Source organism: Protopterus annectens, chromosome 10.part0 (assembly GCF_019279795.1).
Source record: "Protopterus annectens isolate FY-2018-M chromosome 10.part0, PAN1.0, whole genome shotgun sequence".
NCBI lineage: Eukaryota > Metazoa > Chordata > Ceratodontiformes > Protopteridae > Protopterus > Protopterus annectens.
Genome location: NC_056744.1, coordinates 547,151,986 through 547,171,571, shown reverse-complemented (window position 1 = coordinate 547,171,571; position 19,586 = coordinate 547,151,986).

Below are 19,586 nucleotides of genomic sequence, written 5' to 3'. Positions count from 1 at the left end.
CATCATATCTCTATGATCTTATCTACTCTGGACATTGGATAGGTGTCAAATCCAGTTTCTCATTCAACCTTTGGAAATCATTACAAAATCTTACTGAATTATCAAGTTTAGGGGCCGAGACAGTTGCACTCTACCATTAACTGTGGCACCCCCTAATAACTCCTAACATAAATAGTTTACTGCTTCACTTTTTCCTTCTTCGGAACTCTGGTGCCTTTTGTGGATTTGGATCTACCATCTCTCTGGTAAGGCTCTTGCAACTGAGGATCTCTGATATTAGCATTCTGGATTCAACACTCGGAAAGACTGAGTTACTTCTTCATTTTGTTGTCTCTACATCTGAATCTGTATTGTATTGTGCACAAAGCAAATCCCTTTTACTAGAGTAGTGTAGGAAGTGAATGACAGTATTCTGCTAAGATCTGTTACATGTCACAAGTAGTAACTCAATATACATGTATGTATGTGTATATATCTAGATATGCTTTCCTTAGTTTGATCAGAAAAATGTTGTCATATGCTGACTTCTGTGAAAAAATCTTGTCAGTTGTGAAGATAGCAAAACTATATTGCAGTCAAACATCAGACAATTAAATGTAATGCAGTTCAGTAGTTTTCTCCTTCCTCATAGTTGGCTGATCCTGGAGTCTGTTTATTTAAGCTCCTGGAGTTGTAAGGGCAGAACCCCCCCCCCCCCACATCTGGGGGTGTTGGGGCAAAGCCTCCATGTAATAGGAAGGTGTTTAGGATTGCTTTTTATGATTGGAAATGTAATGTTTTTATTTACAATTGTGGTCATTGATTTTAGATGTTTTTTCTTTAGAATATTGTAATCACTGATGAAGTTTTTTGACTTGTTTTCCATTGATCAACTTTCATTAGTGATTTAGAAGATTTATATACACATTTACTTATACATATATATATATATATATATATATATATATATATATATATATATAGATAGATAGATAGATAAATACTTAAATACATACAAAAGACCAGTTGTCATAATGGGTAATGTCTTCCCTTCCCAAATACAAGGCACAAGGTTCAGTCCTGACCTCTGACCAATGCCTGTTTGGAGTTTGTATGTTCTCACTGTGTCTCTGTGGGCTTTTTCCCACCTCCAAAAATATGTTGAGTGCTTCCATCTCAAACACACCAATGAATGCAGCTGTGGGCAACAGCACAGACTCTACATGGTGCCCTATAAGGGGAAGAGTTGTATAGACCAACCGCTATGGGCACCTACTGTGAAGCACAGCATCCTCAAGATAGGAGAACATGGATCACAGACTGCATGACATGGAAGGGCTAGTCACTTGACGGTGTAAAAAATGTTTCCAGGTGATTCGGTCATGTGTCACCTAACAAACATGAACTGAGAATTGCTACAGTCAGTGTAGGTTCACTGACAGCATGCAGTTTGGAAGTGGATGACATGATGGTGCAGAGAAGACTAGACATCATCTGTATCCAAGAGACAAGATGGAAGGTCAGTTCAACAAAGCCACTTGGCTTGGGATCTAGAATCTAATACTCAGGAGGAGGATAGGTTAGAAATAGTGTGGGAATTGTGGTGAGACAGAAACTTCAGAAGACAGTGAAGGCTTTCATCAGAATTAGTGACAGACTCATGGCAATCAGACTCCAGTGTAATTTTAGGACAGTATTCATAATCTCACCCTATCCCACATAGCAGGGTTGTGATAGTAAGGAAAAAAGTACATTCAGACAGCAATTGTAGGACCTAATAGATAAAGCAAGGCAACATGAATTGGCATTGATAATGGGTGACTTGAATGCATATATAAGGATAGACAGAACAAGATATGAGGAGTGTCTGGAAAGGCCATTCTAGACTTCTGTCTGGCAAATTGTTTGATAGTAGCCAACACATGGTTCAGAAAGAAACAGTCACAATATCACATGCAAGACTGGTTAACATTCATCTCAGGTAGACTTCCTCCTAGTAAGGAAAGGGCACTGGGGTAGAATCAGCAATTGCAAAGTCATCCCCAGTGAAACAGCTGTCCCACAGCATAACCCACTGGTTGCCGTAATCACCTGCAAGCAGTGGTCAGAGTAGGCTCTAAGGTCAACAGAGACCAGGCTAAAGACGTGGAAGCTGACTGGAGAGAAAGTAGAACAGTTCAAGGACTTACTCTGCTCTAGCACCCCAAGAAGAGGAGGAAATAGGTGGATTTGAAGAAGAATGACAGCACCTCAAACAGCATGTGTGAAGACTACCAAGCCAGGTATGGAAAAAATGGACAGAAGAAAAGCTAGTGGCGGAATGCAGAACTCCAGGGAGTCATCAAAAGATAGAAGGAGTGCAGGAAAAAGTGTGAGATAGAAAAGATAAACCAAGCTAGGAAGGAATACTGGTTGGCTAACAAAGAAGCTAAGAAAGGAGTTGCAATAGAAAAGAACAGGGCATTGAAGGCACTCTACCAGATCCTGGAAAATGATTCATCAGGTTGCACAAAGAAACTATATCAGGTTGCAAGGCAAAGACAGAAAGATAAAAAAGATAGTCAGACACCCTTCAAAAGGGATACCAGCTATAACCTGCTCAACAGTCCACGGGACAGTAAAGGAAGATAGAAGGAGTACTTCCAGCAGCTTCTGAATGAAGAAAATCCCACAGAAGCTGTACTGCCCCAGACACAGACTACAATGAGAGAAGAAGAAGAGCCCAGCCTAGAAAAAGTAAGAATAGCACTAAGGAAAATGAAGCCAGTGAAAGCAGCAGGTTCAGGTGAAGACACAGCAGATATGATTAAGATGCTGGGTAAGATAGGGGAGAAATGGCTCCTGAGGGTACTAATAGCAGTGTGGAAAGAAAGGCGTATCCCAGATGACCGAAGAATAAGTATACTCATGCCAGTGTACAAGAACAAAGGGGACATCCACAACTGTGGGCAGTACATAGGCATCAAACTCCTATCACATTGCATGAAGGTTCTGGAGAGGGTAACTGATAAACGATATGCAGAGTAGTAGAAAGTAACATGGGAGATGAGCAGTTCAGTTTCAGATCAGTATGCAGCACAACTGACCCAATGTTTGCAGTGAGATGATTAGTTGAGAAGAAGCTAGAAATGAAGAAAGAGTCCAGCTGGGCATTCCTAGACTTGGAGAAAGCATATGATAAGGTTCAAAGAAAGCTAATTTGGGCAGTACTTTGGTGGATCGAAGTCCCTGAAACATTGTTAGAATTAGTACAGACTATGTACAAGGACCCAATGACTCAAGTATGAATAGTGTTCAGTCTCACAGAGGTGTTCCTAGTGGGAGTGGTTGTGCACCAGAGCTCAGCTCAGTTCATACTGGTGATGGACTACATTAGCAAACAAGTCAGAGGGGACAGATCAACAAAGTTGCTGTATGCAAACAATGTGGCATTACAGGCAGACTCTGAACAAGAACTTCAGCAAAGTATAGGGGAATGGTATGCAAAACTGAAGGCACATGGGATGAAACTATGTCCAGATAAGACAGTGGTAATAGCAGCAAATTTTGGAAATCAGAAGAAGTTGAGAACTGAGAGAGAAGGGAAAATAGTTGAAGAGGTTAATAGCTTCAAGTATCTGGGAGGGGTGGTTGAGGAGAAGGGAAGTCTGAATTATGAGGTTAAAGATAGAATCAGAGGGGCTGCAGCCAACTGGCAGAGATTGTCAGGGGTACTGTACGACAGAAGCATGCCAAAGAAGCTGAAAATTAAGGTGTACAAAACAGCAGTGTGACCAGTACTACTGTATGATCAAAAATCTGGGCAGTAAAGGTAGAGCAGATGAGGAAGCTAGAGGTGATGGAAATTAAGTACCTTTGAAGGGTGGTAGGATGCACACTGTGTGACAGACGAAGAAATGAGGACATAAGTGCAGAAGCCAAATTCACTACAATTGCAGAAAAGATCAAAGAGAACAGATTATGGTGGTTCAGGCACACATGCAGAAAAGCAAAAGACAGTCCGATAAAGAAGATTTGGGACAGACAGGAAGAAGGCAAGAGGAAATAAGAGCATCCAGCGAAGAGATGGCGGGATTGTTTGAGAGAAGATCTGTGACAGGAATGAGTGTCGAAGAAGGCAGGAGTGTGGCACTGAATCAAGAAAGACAGTGACAGTTAGCACGATACTCAGATCCCATGCAGAAAATGGGAAAAAGGGGGTTGATGATGATGATGATGACATGCATACATTTACAATAGGTTCATAGGTTCATAGGTTCATACTAGGCTATCTGCCCTAGGGCATTTATAAGCCTAGCCAGAGTGTGTTTGGCTTTCACAACCCATTTTAAATTAATTTTGCTATGCCCTTTTTCGAGGTTAGTATACTGTGCCTCTGTCTAACAGTGACACAGAAGTGATACCCAGGGTAAACCTATGATCTCCCATCCACTCATCAAGATTCCTCTTGAAGAGAGTCAATGAGGGACTCTGCCTAACCTGGACTGGGATTTTATTCTAGAGTGAAGGGAGCCTCTGGGTTATGAATCTGTCCCTCCAGCATGTCCTATTTATTTCAGTGCTGAGGTTCAAGTCTCTCGAGTGCGTAGCTCGATGGGATTTGGATTTTCTGAGGTGCAGCATGTCCATTAATTCCGTGTTGGACATGGCTTTATCGCCAGGCACAGATCGCCTCTGAGCAGGCGGTATGCCACTGAGTAGAGCTGGAGTTTCTTTAACCGGGCAGCATATGGCATCTGTTTGAGCCCTTTGATCCTCTTGGTGAGGTACTTTTGGGGTCTTTACAGTTGCTGCAGGTGTCTGGTAAGGTACATCCCAAAGGGGCATTGTACTCAATTATGGGCCTGATGATGGATGAGTAAAGAGGCACGATGACCTCCCCTGATCTAGATGTGAATCCCTTCATGATTAGGTGGGCTATATAAAATGTTTTTCTAACCACTTTGGCCACGTGGTTGTCAAATGAGAGATTGCTATCAACTTGGGTCCCCAGGTCCCTAATTACTTCTTCTGTACTTAATGGATTACCACCTATGTAGTAATTTGTGGGCACTTTGTTTTTGCCAAAGGGGATGACTATACACATTTGGCATTTAGCTTGAGGCCATGGCTCTGGCACCAGTTGTCTGTTTCTATGAGGCCCTTTTGGAGGATGCTTGTGTCGGCTGGAGAGTCGATTATGGCGCCCAGATAACGACGCAAAAGCAAAATAAAGTAAGAAGAAACACAAATACAGTAAAAGCAGATACATTTTTTTTGTTTGTTTTGTTTTTGAGTGAGCAAATGAGATGGGCCCAGGAGTTACAGGACAGAAACAAGTGCAAATGCAGGCCTTCAAATATATGAGCTTAGTGGTGGTACTGCGGTAGCATTGTAGCCTCACAGTAAGATGTTGTCCTGTTCGATTCTCAGCTAGAGCGTCTTCTGTGTGGAGACATGTGTAAATGGACGTACCTTCGTTGAAGGTTGTGTGTCAGAGTTGGCAATTCAGCACGTAAAAATCTACTGCCAATCATTAGCGGACCGGAGCTCTGCTGTGGTGACCCCTAACTGGGAAAAGCCGAAAGACGCAACATTATATCAAAAGTAATCAGAGTAACAAGCAAAAATGTGTTTATAACCATGTGAGCAGTTAGTACCTGCCAGGTAAGTTCAAATCCAAGGAAGAAGCTGCTGGACCAACAGATGAACCAGTAATCAGAGTAACAAGCAAAAATGTGTTTATAACCATGTGAGCAGTTAGTACCTGCCAGGTAAGTTCAAATCCAAGGAAGAAGCTGCTGGACCAACAGATGAACCAGGACCATCCCATGATGTCATTTGCATGTACCAGCAACACTATGCTCAACTAGGAGATTTGTGGGACAGATGTCTTAAGAAGACAGACATAGTTAAGGATGAGCAAATTCCTCAGGGACATGACTTATGCCAGTGGAACTCCTTCCTTGTGATCACCATGAAGCTCATCTCTGAGCTTTGGCCCCACTAGGAAGGTCCCTCAGGGCAGCAAGTATAGTTTTTGTGTTAATTCCATGTGTTATGTCATCTTCATGTGATAGCCACATAGGTCATCATTTTTATTGTCATTAGACATATTTCTGCCAGAAGACAGTTATGCCCTCCTTGTAATTTACCTAATAGTGAGCCACAGGTTGTTCCCCTATGAATTCCTTTGCTATGTCACCATTTGCTGCACATGACAGATGCCTCTCAATGCATGTGACATGCCAACCTCTTGTCCTGTGCAGGCTTTACTCAAAGACAAGACCCATAGTTGTCTACAGGTCAGTACATTATGTACAGCAAGCAGAGATATGCACCACATTAAGGAATACTTGATGTCTGCAGTATGACTGTAATAATTTCCCTTGATATGAACAGGAGTAAAGTGTTACTACTTATGTATTCTTCTCAGTTGTATCTGTACTGAGGAGCACTAGGGTCACAGATGACCAAAGTAACAAATGTCCAGCATTGATTCATGCCTCTACTTATGTTCCTGTCATGCTGACGTTATATGTGTACCCGTGGAGTGGCAATGCTGAGAGGGTGTGGTAGGTGACTGTCTTGCCTCACACTGTATAGGATGCTCATGCAGAAATATCCCTATTTCATTTTGTACTGTCACACAGCCATATGCTCCTGCATTGCTGATAATCATTTATGCTATTTATGTGGAATATTTATTCCCTTTAATGCAGTAAATACCTTTGTTATATCATATATATCTATCCAAGAACTGGCATTGCTCCTGTGCCAAACCTAACTGACAATATATCTGTAACTCTCTCAACACGCTGTCCACTCCTTACCTAATTTTCTCCCTCTCCTCAGTGTTTATTACTACTCAAAAATAAATATAAAGGAAATCTCATTTGGTCATAACTATTATTTAATATGTACACACTACTAACACTATTTTTTCTCACAGTGATCTTCACTGAAATGCTTGTGTTTTTCTTTTTGAACCTGTATCTACTAGAAAACTGTACTGAATACTACTTTGTATAGACTAACTAGAAGATGTGTATTCTGCATCTTATTGTATGTATACTATTGTACTCTCTAACTATTGCACATTGCTTGTATTTCTGTGGAGCTTTTTTCCCCGGGCCTCGGCTGAAAATGGGCTTCTGGCCCAGTTGGGTTTTCCCAGTAAACAAATGTAAATAAATAAATAAATAAATATATACATCAGAGACAAATAATACAACTGTGGTAGTTGGACTAATATGCACATCAGTGACTTATTACCCATTTATGTGCAACTGACCTACACCCATGTGTTTGAGTGCTTGCCTCTGACTCCTGTGTATTTCATCACACCATGGGTTGTTTTCCCACAGACTGCATTGTCTACAAGTCAAGGCATTCTACCATGTTATACCATGCCCTGTGCATTAGATGTTCTGTACATAACCAATCACACTCCAATATCCTCACTATTGCCTCCAAGTATGGTACATCTAGAAGTGCCATGTGGACATCCATATGTGATGTGTGACCTTACAAACTGGATGCAGCTGCACAAGAAACCTGCAGAGGTACTTTGCTGTAGCAGCAGTTTAGGTGTCTATGGGTAGCTGATAGCTGTTTCACCAGGCAGTACACTGAGTTGTGCACATTGCCATGTGACTTTTATGCACATGGAAGACATGACCTTATCTGACCTGCATGTACATAGTTCTGCCTTTGTAGTGTCAAATGTAATACATCACGGTATTGCTGTACATATACACAGAGTATAGCACACTAATAGATACATACCACTGTGCATGTTTTCCTGGTGCAAGTAGGTGTTGCAGATCAAGGATAGTTGGTGTATTCAGCTGTGCTGCACATGCAGTGTACATAATTAATTATTACCGATGACAACTGGGCTATCATTTCAGTAGCATTGCTTGCAGTTTCCTGTGTTCACATAGCGATGACACTCTACTGCAGCAGGACCATTTTGTTCTTACCGTTGCAGAATGGTATTATATATGTCTTTTTCATGACTGAGATGCAGCTTAGCAGACAGATGATTGTCTCCTGCCAACTAAAACAACTACAATAAAATAAAATATGGAAACAACAGACTATAGATGCACAAAACTCTGGCTTTAATATACTCTAGTGCCTTGGCAAAAGCTTTCAAGTAGTAATAAAACACAATCGTAAGAACAGCTTATATACAAAACCATAAACAATCAATTAATTAAAAAATTAAAAAAAATAAATTAGATATTTCCAGTTATATTCCATATTGAAACTAGAAGGTGTTAAAGTACCCCACTTTAAAATATATATAGTCTCTCTTTATACAATACTATCTTTAAGTAAATTATCTTCACCAAATTTAACTAGCACCTGTTCCAAAATGGCGCCCTGCAACAATGATGTATTACTTTGATGGTGTTTAAAGTGTAAAGCTTTAGGGCTCTCTGATCGCTGTTTTTTATATCCCTAATATGTTCCTGTAGCCTACATTTAAATGCTGTTTTGCTCTCCCCTATATAAAATAAATTGCATGGACACTTAAGGGAATAAATAATGCCTTATGTAACATATGATTTTTTTTTTAATAGGATTAAACTTCAGATTATATATATTTTTTAAAAGAACGTACAATATATGAACAGCAGCAACACTTACCACAGGGAAAGGTACTCCCCAAGGAATTATTAAGACCCTTATGTATTTGAATACTAGGGAGACTAAAACAACTATAGACAAGCATATCCCCTAAACTCCAAACATGTCTGTAAGAAATCAGAAGGATATTGTTAAGTGTCTAAAAAACTTCTTTATCTTTTGTAAAAACTGCCAATAATATCTAAATAAGTTAATCAATTTATCACAAAATATACTATAAGTTGTTACAAAATTTGTTTTTGGCAGCTGTTTATTACTTAGAGCATTTAACTTCCCGTTAAATTCTGTATGCATATCTTTATGTCCCTTAACAACTCTCTGTAAAGATTCTATAACTAAATCCTTCCTATTACCACTAGTGATAAACATATTAATGTTTTTTTAGCTTCATTAAAAAAATGTAATTCATCACTCCAAGACTGCATAGATTTAACAGTTCTCCATAAGTCAAAGAAAAAATTAAATGGAGAGGATAACAACTATCACCATGCAAATATTGACCACCATCTGTAGACTTTCTATATATGGTAATTTTTATATCTCCATTATTCAAACCTTCCAGTCTTAAATCTAAAAAATATAGCACCTTTCCCACTTGTAAACCATGCATCCATCCTCAAACCCTTTTTTCCATTTTGCACATGCAGTCAGTGTCACTTTAACTGTGACAATCATCTCGAACCAAGTTTTACACTGTCTGGTGGCTAGCCCTGCCATGGTAGTTCACCTATACCACTCACTCATCACTACAGACAATCTAGAATGTCCAGTCCACCTACTGCATGCCTTTGGAATGTGGGAGGAAACTGGAGGAAACCCATATAACTGTAGGGAGGACATGCAGACTCTGCACAAAAGACACCCCAGCAAGAATCGGACCAGAGAACCTCTTGCTGTGAGGTCTCGATGCTAAATGCTGCACCACCATTTCCCACTTACAAACCATCATATCTAAAGTCATACTTATCTTTTTACAATTCATTGATAAAATCACCAATTTCATTACTACCAATTACATATAAATATGAAATTATCAATATAGCTGAAATAATAAATAACATGTTCACTCATAAAATTATGCATATATAAATATTCAGTTTCAAACAATCCCATAGTTAAAGTCACATACATGGGGCAAAGGCCGCCCCTATAGCTGTTTTCCTTGGATTTAATGGTAAATTTCATTATTAAAAGTTAAAAAGTTATTAGTAAGTCAGAAATGTTATAAATCAACTATATAATTAGAAATGGGACTATTGCCTAAAAATAGTTTAAAGCCTCTATACCGTGTACATGCTTAATACTTGTATATATACTTTTTGCTTCCAATGTCATCCAATTCATATCTTTAGTCCACTTAAGTTTAGAATTTTTTTTCCAAGAAATCTGTAGTATCTCTGATATATGAAGGAAGTTTTATTACATAAGGAAGGATATACTTGTGCAGAAAGAGACCCGTATTATGTAAAAAACATTTACAGGTCAAGATGATCAGATGGCCAGGTGGATCAATTAAACTCTTACGTGTTTTAGGCAGGCAATCAAAAGTAGCAATGCTGCAACCATGAGTATTATATTTTCTTTCCGCATCTTCTTTGCTAAAATACCCTAATTGCTGTCCCCTCTCTAATAATTTCTTATATTGCACTAAAGCCTCATTATATAGCACAATGTTAAATTTTTTCGTAAATAATCTGTTCTTCCAAATGTGAAGAATGCATACGCATATACTGTTTATAATGCATAATAAACTCCATATTAGAAGTCATACCTCTCTTCCTAACTTCAAACATGACCTTATTTTGTACATCCATAACAACCCTATATGTACCTGTAATCATCCTACTTAACTCCTCCCTTTCCATATTCCCATTTCTCCACTAGACTTATCATTAAGACCTGATTCCTCTTTCTTATCTTACTTTATCCAATCTGCTCTTCTTTCTATACCCTCCCTCTTTATATAAATTACTTTATCCTACTGCTCTTCTTTCTATACCCTCCCTCTTTATATATTTACTTTATCCTACTGCTCTTCTTTCTATACACTCCCTCTTTATATAATTTACGTTACCCTACTGCTCTTCTTTCTATACCCTCCCTCTTTATATATTTACTTTATCCTACTGCTCTTCTTTCTATACCCTCCCTCTTTATATAAGTTAATTTATCCTACTGCTCTTCTTTCTATACCCTCCCTCTTTATATAATTTACTTTATCCTACTGCTCTTCTTTCTATACCCTCCCTCTTTATATAATTTACTTTATCCAACTGTTCTTCTTTCTATACCCTCCCTCTTTATATAAGTTACTTTATCCTACTGCTCTTCTTTCTATACACTCCCTCTTTATATAATTTACTTTATCCTACTGCTCTTCTTTCTATACCCTCCCTCTTTATATATTTACTTTATCCTACTGCTCTTCTTTCTATACCCTCCCTCTTTATATAAGTTACTTTATCCTACTGCTCTTCCTTCTATACCCTCCCTCTTTATATATTTACTTTATCCTACTGCTCTTCTTTCTATACCCTCCCTCTTTATATATTTACTTTATCCTACTGCTCTTCTTTCTGTACCCTCCCTCTTTATATCATTTACTTTATCCTACTGCTCTTCTTTCTATACCCTCCCTCTTTATATAAGTTACTTTATCCTACTGCTCTTCTTTCTATACCCTCCCTCTTTATATATTTACTTTATCCTACTGCTCTTCTTTCTATACCCTCCACTTTATATCATTTACTTTATCCTACTGCTCTTCTTTCTTTACCCTCCCTCTTTATATCATTTACTTTATCCTTCTGCTCTTCTTTATATACCCTCCCTCTTTATATATTTACTCTATCCTACTGATCTTCATTCTGTACCCTCCCTCTTTACATAATTTACTTTATCCTACTGATCTTCTTTCTATACCCTCCCTCTTTATATCATTTACTTTATCCTTCTGCTCTTCTTTCTGTACCCTCCCTCTTTATATAATTTACTTTATCCTACTGCTCTTCTTTCTATACCCTCCCTCTTTATATAAATTACTTTATCCTACTGCTCTTCTTTCTATACCCTCCCTCTTTATATAAGTTACTTTATCCTACTGTTCTTCTTTCTATACCCTCCCTCTTTATATAATTTACTTTATCCTACTGCTCTTCTTTCTATACCCTCCCTCTTTATATAATTTACTTTATCCTACTGCTCTTCTTTCTATACCCTCCCTCTTTATATATTTACTTTATCCTACTGCTCTTCTTTCTATACCCTCCCTCTTTATATAATTTACTTTATCCTACTGCTCTTCTTTCTATACCTTCCCTCTTTATATAATGTACTTTATCCTACTGCTCTTCTTTCTATACCCTCCCTCTTTATATAATGTACTTTATCCTACTGCTCTTCTTTCTATATCCTCCCTCTTTATATAATTTACTTTATCCTACTGCTCTTCTTTTTTTCTCCTCCCTCTAGATCACTTCATTCCTCCTCTACTCCTATCTTCTTCTGCACTTTCCTTCTTCAGGCCTTGTATATAGCTATGTACTATTCCTTGGATTACATTTATTTTCTTATCCATTGCATCCATAACTTTGTTTTGCTCTTTATATTGTTAACTTGTCTCTATTTGTATGTATTTGTATGTTTTGTTCGGGGCTTTTCCCCTCAGGTCTCCACTGAAAATGGATAATTTCTTAGCCAATTGGACTAACCAGGTTAACAAATGTGAAATAAATAAATAAATAAATAAATAAATAAATAAATAAATATTATTGCATTTATCAGTTTGTTTAAAAACTTAACATAAATCTTTTAAAGCTATCCATTCTGCTTTTCTCAAATTGTATTGAACATTACATTTATTTGCCATAAAATCATAAAAAGCATTCAACTGCATAATTAAACACTTCAGAAAATTGTCTTATACATTCATTAATAAACGGAGGTATAAAAAGACTTTTACATTTAATTTTTGATGTATTAAATAAACAATACACATTGGCCTCATTCACATCAGATGTGCATGAATAAAAGCTATCTTCTGCACTGCTATTAGTGTCAAATATGTTACTGAAATTTTCACTATCTAAACTGTCATCATTAGTTTGTGTAAAAGTACAATAAATGTAACTTATGTACTATTGGAAAATCTCACTTTTAAGTACATGTAAACACGGCAAAACAGTAGGAATAAACTTAGGTCCCAAGTTTAATAGAGCCAAATGTTCATTAGTTAAATTAAAGTCAGATTAATTGATTACCATTGAGCTAAGAACATATTCATTCATGAAAGAAAGTCCAAGTAATTCATTAGCAAATTGTATTACATTTTCATTGCCAGCTGCGGTGGTGCAGCAGTTAGCATTGTTGCCTCACAACAAGAGGTTCTCCCATTCGATTCTCGGCAGCCGCGGTGGTGCAGCGGTTAGCGTTGTCACCTCACAGCAAAAGGTTCTCTTGTTCGATTCTCGGCTGGAGTGCCTTCTGTGTGGAGTCCTCATGTCCTCCCAGCGGTCGAGTGACATTTAAAGAAATGCAGGTAGGTGCGTGCATGAATGGGTGTGCCTTTTTTGAAGGTTGGGCATTGGGCTGGCAACTCAGCACCATAAAAATCCACTGCCAGTCATTAGCGGACTGGAGTTCCGCTGTGGCGACCCCTAACCGGGAAAAGCGGAAAGACATTACTATTATTAGTATAACAGTATTTTAAAACTGTGAACTTTGTAGGGACTGTGATTACTCATATTTTTCATCAAGTTTCATGTGTAATTGTTAAGTGTGGATCATGTGATTTAAAAAATGCTTTTAATGGAGTAACAACTGCAGTTGTATCATTCTAAAGAAGTCACATGATAGTCTGAGATAAAAGCCCTAAATAAATGCATATTGCAACAGTTTTAGGGTTTTGTTTTGTTTTTGTGATATCAGCTTTAATACAGATTACCTAGATGAAGCAGCTTGCTGTTTGTCTTTGTAAAGCCTATAAACCTTACTCTATGTATCTTCACCTGCCACTTTACATTAGTAAAGTCATGTAGTGTCCTACATTTACTTATTTATGTCTCTTGAAATGTTGAGCTTTACTGGTCACCACATGATTGTCATCATACTATAAAGTTTTAACTAACCATATACTATTGCAATAAGCCTTTCATTGTCTCCAAAATGTTGCAGGAGGTTGACATGGCTTTTTTTCATATAGAAGCCTGATGGGATGAGGTCTTACCTGGCTTCTGCCACCACCCATTTTCTAGCAGGAAGAAATGCCAGGTGTATCCATATATCATCCACTGGGATACTCAATGCTATTTGTGTCAAGAGTCTACAGGTTTCATTATTATTATTCTCCCAGACTACTGAAGATGGAAGATCCGGGGAGCTTTAACCATCTTCTTTCATGATAAATCTAAACTTACCCATGAGCTCCTTCAAGTTTTTAACAGGGCTTAATTTTACTCCGGAGCTTGCCTTTGTCACTCAGATTAAGCATAGTTTTAGATCTGGTGGTATCCTTAAGATTAATCATACAAAACAAAGAGACAAAGTTATGCATTTTGAGCACAGTCCAATCTATGTCAGTCTAGCACTCTCCCAGTTTGCTTAGTTGATATTGAAGTGACCCAGTCTAGACATTTGGGATTTATAATCCATCATGGCCTGATTCCTGTACTAGAGAAGCACTTACCAAAGTGCAGTGAAGAGGATTTTCTATACTAACTACTTTGCTCTACAATATGTCCATTTCCTTATGATACAGATCATTTCCCCCCATTTTGTACATGTTCATACCGATTATTATTAATGAAATGACATTGCAAAAACATGTAATAGTTTCTTCACAGAAACCATTCAATCCCTGGTTAACCAACTCAACCAATTGACAACCCCCTCCCCTATCCCAAGCCGAAATAATGCTACAGCTACCTTGGCCTCCTCCTTTACCTTCCATCCTGTGTCCACATCTGCAATTAGATCCCTACTTAATAAGCTAAAACCCACCACCCTAGCAGCTGATCTTCCTGCAGAGTATCTGCAAAAAGCAGCAGATGCCATTGCTTACCCCATCTCCATTATCATTATCCGTACCTTGTCTGAAGCCACCATCCCCACCATTTGGAAAATATCCCATATTATTCCTCTCCACAAAGGAGGCAGCTAGAGCTATCTAACTTTAGACCTATAGCAATACTGTCACCTCTCTCCAAAATTATGGAAAAATGTGTCCATCTCACTCAAAACAAAATACTAGCCAATTCACAGCATGGCTTCAGGCCAAATCATAGTACCACCTAAGCCCTACTATCCTTTTCTAATACCATTAATCAAAACCAAAACAATAACAAACTCACATCAGCCCTCTTCTTAGACCTCTTCAAGGCCTTCGATATGGTGAACCACAATCTTCTCATAGACACTTTAAAAACATTATCACTTAATGACTACATGCTAAAATGGTTTCAGTCATATCTGGGCAGCACACAGCAAGCTGTACTATGGCAGGATAAACTTTCTTTACGTTTACCTGTCACCATAGACATTCCCCAGGGCTCTATCCTTGGTCCCCTTCTCTTCTCTATTGTTATAAATGACCTGCCCACTGCCACTCCCCAGGCCACATGCATACAATACGCAGATGACTCTACCTTAATCTGTTCAGCCACCTCCCTGACAGATCTCATGGCAATCACCCAAAACACATTTAACCTAGTTGAAAAATGGTTCTGAAGTCGTCAGCTCATTTTAAATCCTAACAAAACCAAATTGCTCACATTCTCACCCACCTGTAAGACCCCCTCCCCACTGTTCTCCATTAAATCCTCCAGTGGCATAATTATATCACCAGATGCCCATACTAAGCTTTTAGGTGTCACTATCAACAACTCCCTTAAATTTGACACCCATATTAATCAAACCATCAAAACTGTCAGCAAAAAACTTGGGTCTCTCTATAAGGTCAGATGTTTCCTTACCCCACACGCCAGATCTACTATTGCTTGCACACACCTGTTGTCAACCTGTCTCTATGCCTCTCCCCTTCTCACTAACCTAAACAAATTAACACTTAGCAAACTAGCCATCTGTTATAATTACATCACTAGATTCACCACAGGTATGGCCTACAGGACCAACCACTGCCTTAACCTGAAGCACCTGAGGTGGCTAGAATGCACTAGCCTACTTCACTATAGCCAGCTCAAAATAGCCCATCAAATTCTTCACCACCCTGAAAAAACACCTGCTCTTAAATGTATCATTAACCCCTATAATAACTTGCTATCACTTCGATCCTCCAATAAACTATTAATCCAAACATCCAAATCCAATAATGCTGCTGGTGAATCACTATACCCAAACTATGTAGGAAAAATCTGGAACTCACTGCCTTCTGTTCTCACTTTAGAACCATCTTTCTCACAATTCAAAAAAAATCTTACACTATATCTCAAATCACACTGGCAATGTTCCTGTTCCAAACCTGGTTAGGCCTTTTTACATTCTTTGGATATGCTTAGCTACTGTGCACCTGTTAAATCTATGCAGTATGTATATAAACAGACCTATTTCTGCCCTCTTACTTTTGCTTCGCTGTTTAAACGTTTAAATGTTTGTTTATTGCACAGTAACATAACTATTTTTTTATACTGAACACTGTATTGAAACTGTATAACTTTCTCATAATGTGTTTAACTGTTTGTTTACTAACCTGGAGCTTTTCTCCCCGGGTCTCCGCTGAAAACAGACATGTATCCAATCGGACTCTCCCGGTTAACAAATGTAAAATAAATAAATGTGGTATGATCAGGATACTTGCAAGTTACATAACCAGTTGAGTATACTGGAGGACAGACAGAAGATGATCAACCTACTCAAAGATAAACTTGTTTCAAAGCACATTACTCATTCTACTATTCAGAGATCTAAAAGTAACAGGGAAACATTTTGTCATAGGAGACCTTATTGCATCTAATTATCTAGCCACAGTCTTTTGAATATTTGACTATCTAACTGATCAACAAATGTATTTTTAGCAGACTGTCAGATGGCTGCATGATATATTGGCAACGATGTTACCTTAATTAAATGTGCCCTTCTTCACGCGGCCTCTATTGAGCAGGCCAATATCTTGACTAGAAAAGCTTAGACATTTGCTGATCATACCTCACTAGTGTTGACTTTGAACAGGCCAGGAAACTAGTTTCAACTTTACTTCCAACCTTTTCTAGCTCTTTCACCTACCATGCTTGTAGTATCTTGATTGTAATCCATAGGGCAGCTATATTCCCAATGTCAGATCATCAATGAGGAAGTGTTGTTCTCTGTCCAGTTTAAAGCAGGCCTTGATAAATCCTGCTAAAGATAAAACAGTCCTTGATCTGCACAATCTATAGAATTAACATCTGATCTCAAAACTGCCTTTCCTTATAATTTTATTGAGAAGTTTGTATTTCTTCAGTTGTATTTAGGTTCATAGGTTCATAGGTAGGTACTAGGCTATCTGCCCAAGGGCCTACGTAAGCCTAGCTAACATGGTGCCCTGGCTTACGCCACCCAAGAAAGTTATTTTCCTGTGCCACTGTTGAGCAGGGACACAGAAGTGATCCCCGGGGTGTATTTCCTATTTCCCATCCACTCATCAAGATTTTTCTTGAAGAGTGCTAATGAAGAACTTTGCTTGACATAGATGGGTAGCCTGTTCCAGAGTAAGGGAAGTCTCTAGGATAGGAATCTATCCCTCCAGCATGTTCTGTTTATTGTGGTGACAAGGTTTAGGTCCCTAGAGCGTGTAGCTTGGAGGGATTGGGATTTCTTTAGGTGTAGCATGTCCAACAGCTCTGAGTTTGAAACAGCTTTATATGTTAGGCAGAGATCACCTCAGAGTAGGCGATATGCTATGGAGTAAAGCTGGAGTTTTTTGAGACGGTCAGTGTAGGGCATTTGTTTGAGTCCAGAAATCCTCTTTGTGAGGTACTTCTGTGGCCTTTCCAGCTGCTGCAGATGTCTTGTGAGGTACATTCCAAAAGGGGAGTTGTACTCTATAATGGGTCTAATGAGTGTCGAGTAGAGGGGAACAATGACCTCTTTTTTCCTGGATGAGAACCCTTTTATGATGAGGTGTGCCACGTAGAAGGACTTCCTGACTACTGTGGCGATGTGACTATCAAAAGAGAGACTACTGTCCACCTGGGTCCCAAGGTCTCTTATCACGCATTCGGTGTTAAGTAGATTGCTGCCTATGTGGTAGTTCATGGGTACAGAGTTTTTACCAAAGGGGATGACACTGCACTTTTTGGCATTGAGCTTGATTGAGGCCATGGCTCTGACACCAGGCATCTGTCTCAGACAGGCCCTTCTGTAGGATGTTCACATCACTTAGGGACTTGACTATGGCTCCTAGTTTGCAGTCATCTGTGAACTTCCTTAGCCAGAGGCCTTCTGTGTTAGCCTGTACTTCAGGGAAGTAGATACCAAACAGGAGCGGTCCCAGGACGGAACCCTGTGGTACTCCACTTGTCACTGGTTTGAGGTCAGATTTGGAGTCTGCAACTTTTACAGTGTGGGTTCTGTCAGTGAGCCAGTTGGCAACTCATCTTGTGACGTAGGGATTTATGCCTAGTTTACTGAGTTTAGCTATAATTCCAGAATGGGGGATGGTGTCGAAAGCCTTGGCGAGCTCAAGATAGGCTGTGTGAACCACCTTACCCTCATCTACGGCTTTGGTGACTGCCTCAAAGAAGTCGATTAGGTTCAGGAGGCATGATCTGCCTTTCACAAACCCGAACTGGGTGGGTTCCAGTGTTTGGAGGTTACCAATGTCTTTGTTTATGAGTTCCATGATGATGCATTCCATGGCCTTGCAGACCAGGCTCATTAGGCTAATAGGTCTATAGTTCCCGGGATCAGTGGTGGCTCCCCCTTTGTGGAGTGGGATAACTGTTGCTGTGCGCCATTCAGTGGGTACAAAGCCTGAGGCAAGGCTATTATTGAACATGGTGCTTAAGTGAGGAGCCAGTTCATTCTGAAGTTCGTGTAAAACGCAGCCTGGGATGTTGTCTGGTCACATGGATGCTGTGTTTTTGGCTTTAGAGAGTGCAGCTTTCACCTGCATAGTTGTGATTACAGGGACTCTGCATTCTTCCTGTATAGATATGGGCCCTTTAGGGGGTGGGAGGGGTAAAGTTAGCACTGAACCTATCTGCCAGGAAGTTGGCAATATCAGTTGGTTCTGTAATTTTCATGCCTTTGTGCTGTAACTCAGAGCAGATCTGGGTGTTGCCATTGAGATTCTTGTCATAGCTATAGAATGCTTTGTGGTTGTCCTTGGAATTAGTGGCAATTTTATTTTTGTAGCTAGCTTTGGAGTATCTTATAAGGGATCTCAGCTTCTTACTGAGGCTGACCAGGGAGCTCCTCCACTCATGGGATTTTACTCTCTTTTGCAACAGTTTCTTCCTTCTGTTGTACAGTTTGTTTATGGCAGGGGACCACCAGATTGGCTTCCTTTTTTTGGAGGATAGTGTCTTGGTTCTGTTTGGGATAGCACGATCCATGCACTCATGTAAGTGCTTATAGAGTGCATTTGTGTAGGATTCAGCAGTTGTAACTGTATTGTCCATCTGCATGGGTGTCATGAAGTTCACTACTTCTGTCTTAAGAAGCATGAAGTTGGCTTTGGAGAACATTTTTACTGTGGTTTCCTTAATGGGGAGTGGGGGTGGGATGTGGATATCAAGGGTGATTAGCTTATGGTCGGATCGGACCAACGAGGAGTTGACTTCAGGTGTGAAACACCGGTCACTCATGTTGGTAATGACTAGGTCTAGGATATTGTTGCCCCTGGTGGGGGTGTGGATAAGTTGATCTAGGGCACTGCAGTTTATGAATTCCAGAAAGCGTTGCGCTAAAGAATTGGTACATGAGTAGTTTTCCCAGTTAATGGTGGAGTAGTTGAAGTCGCCCATTATTAGAGTGTT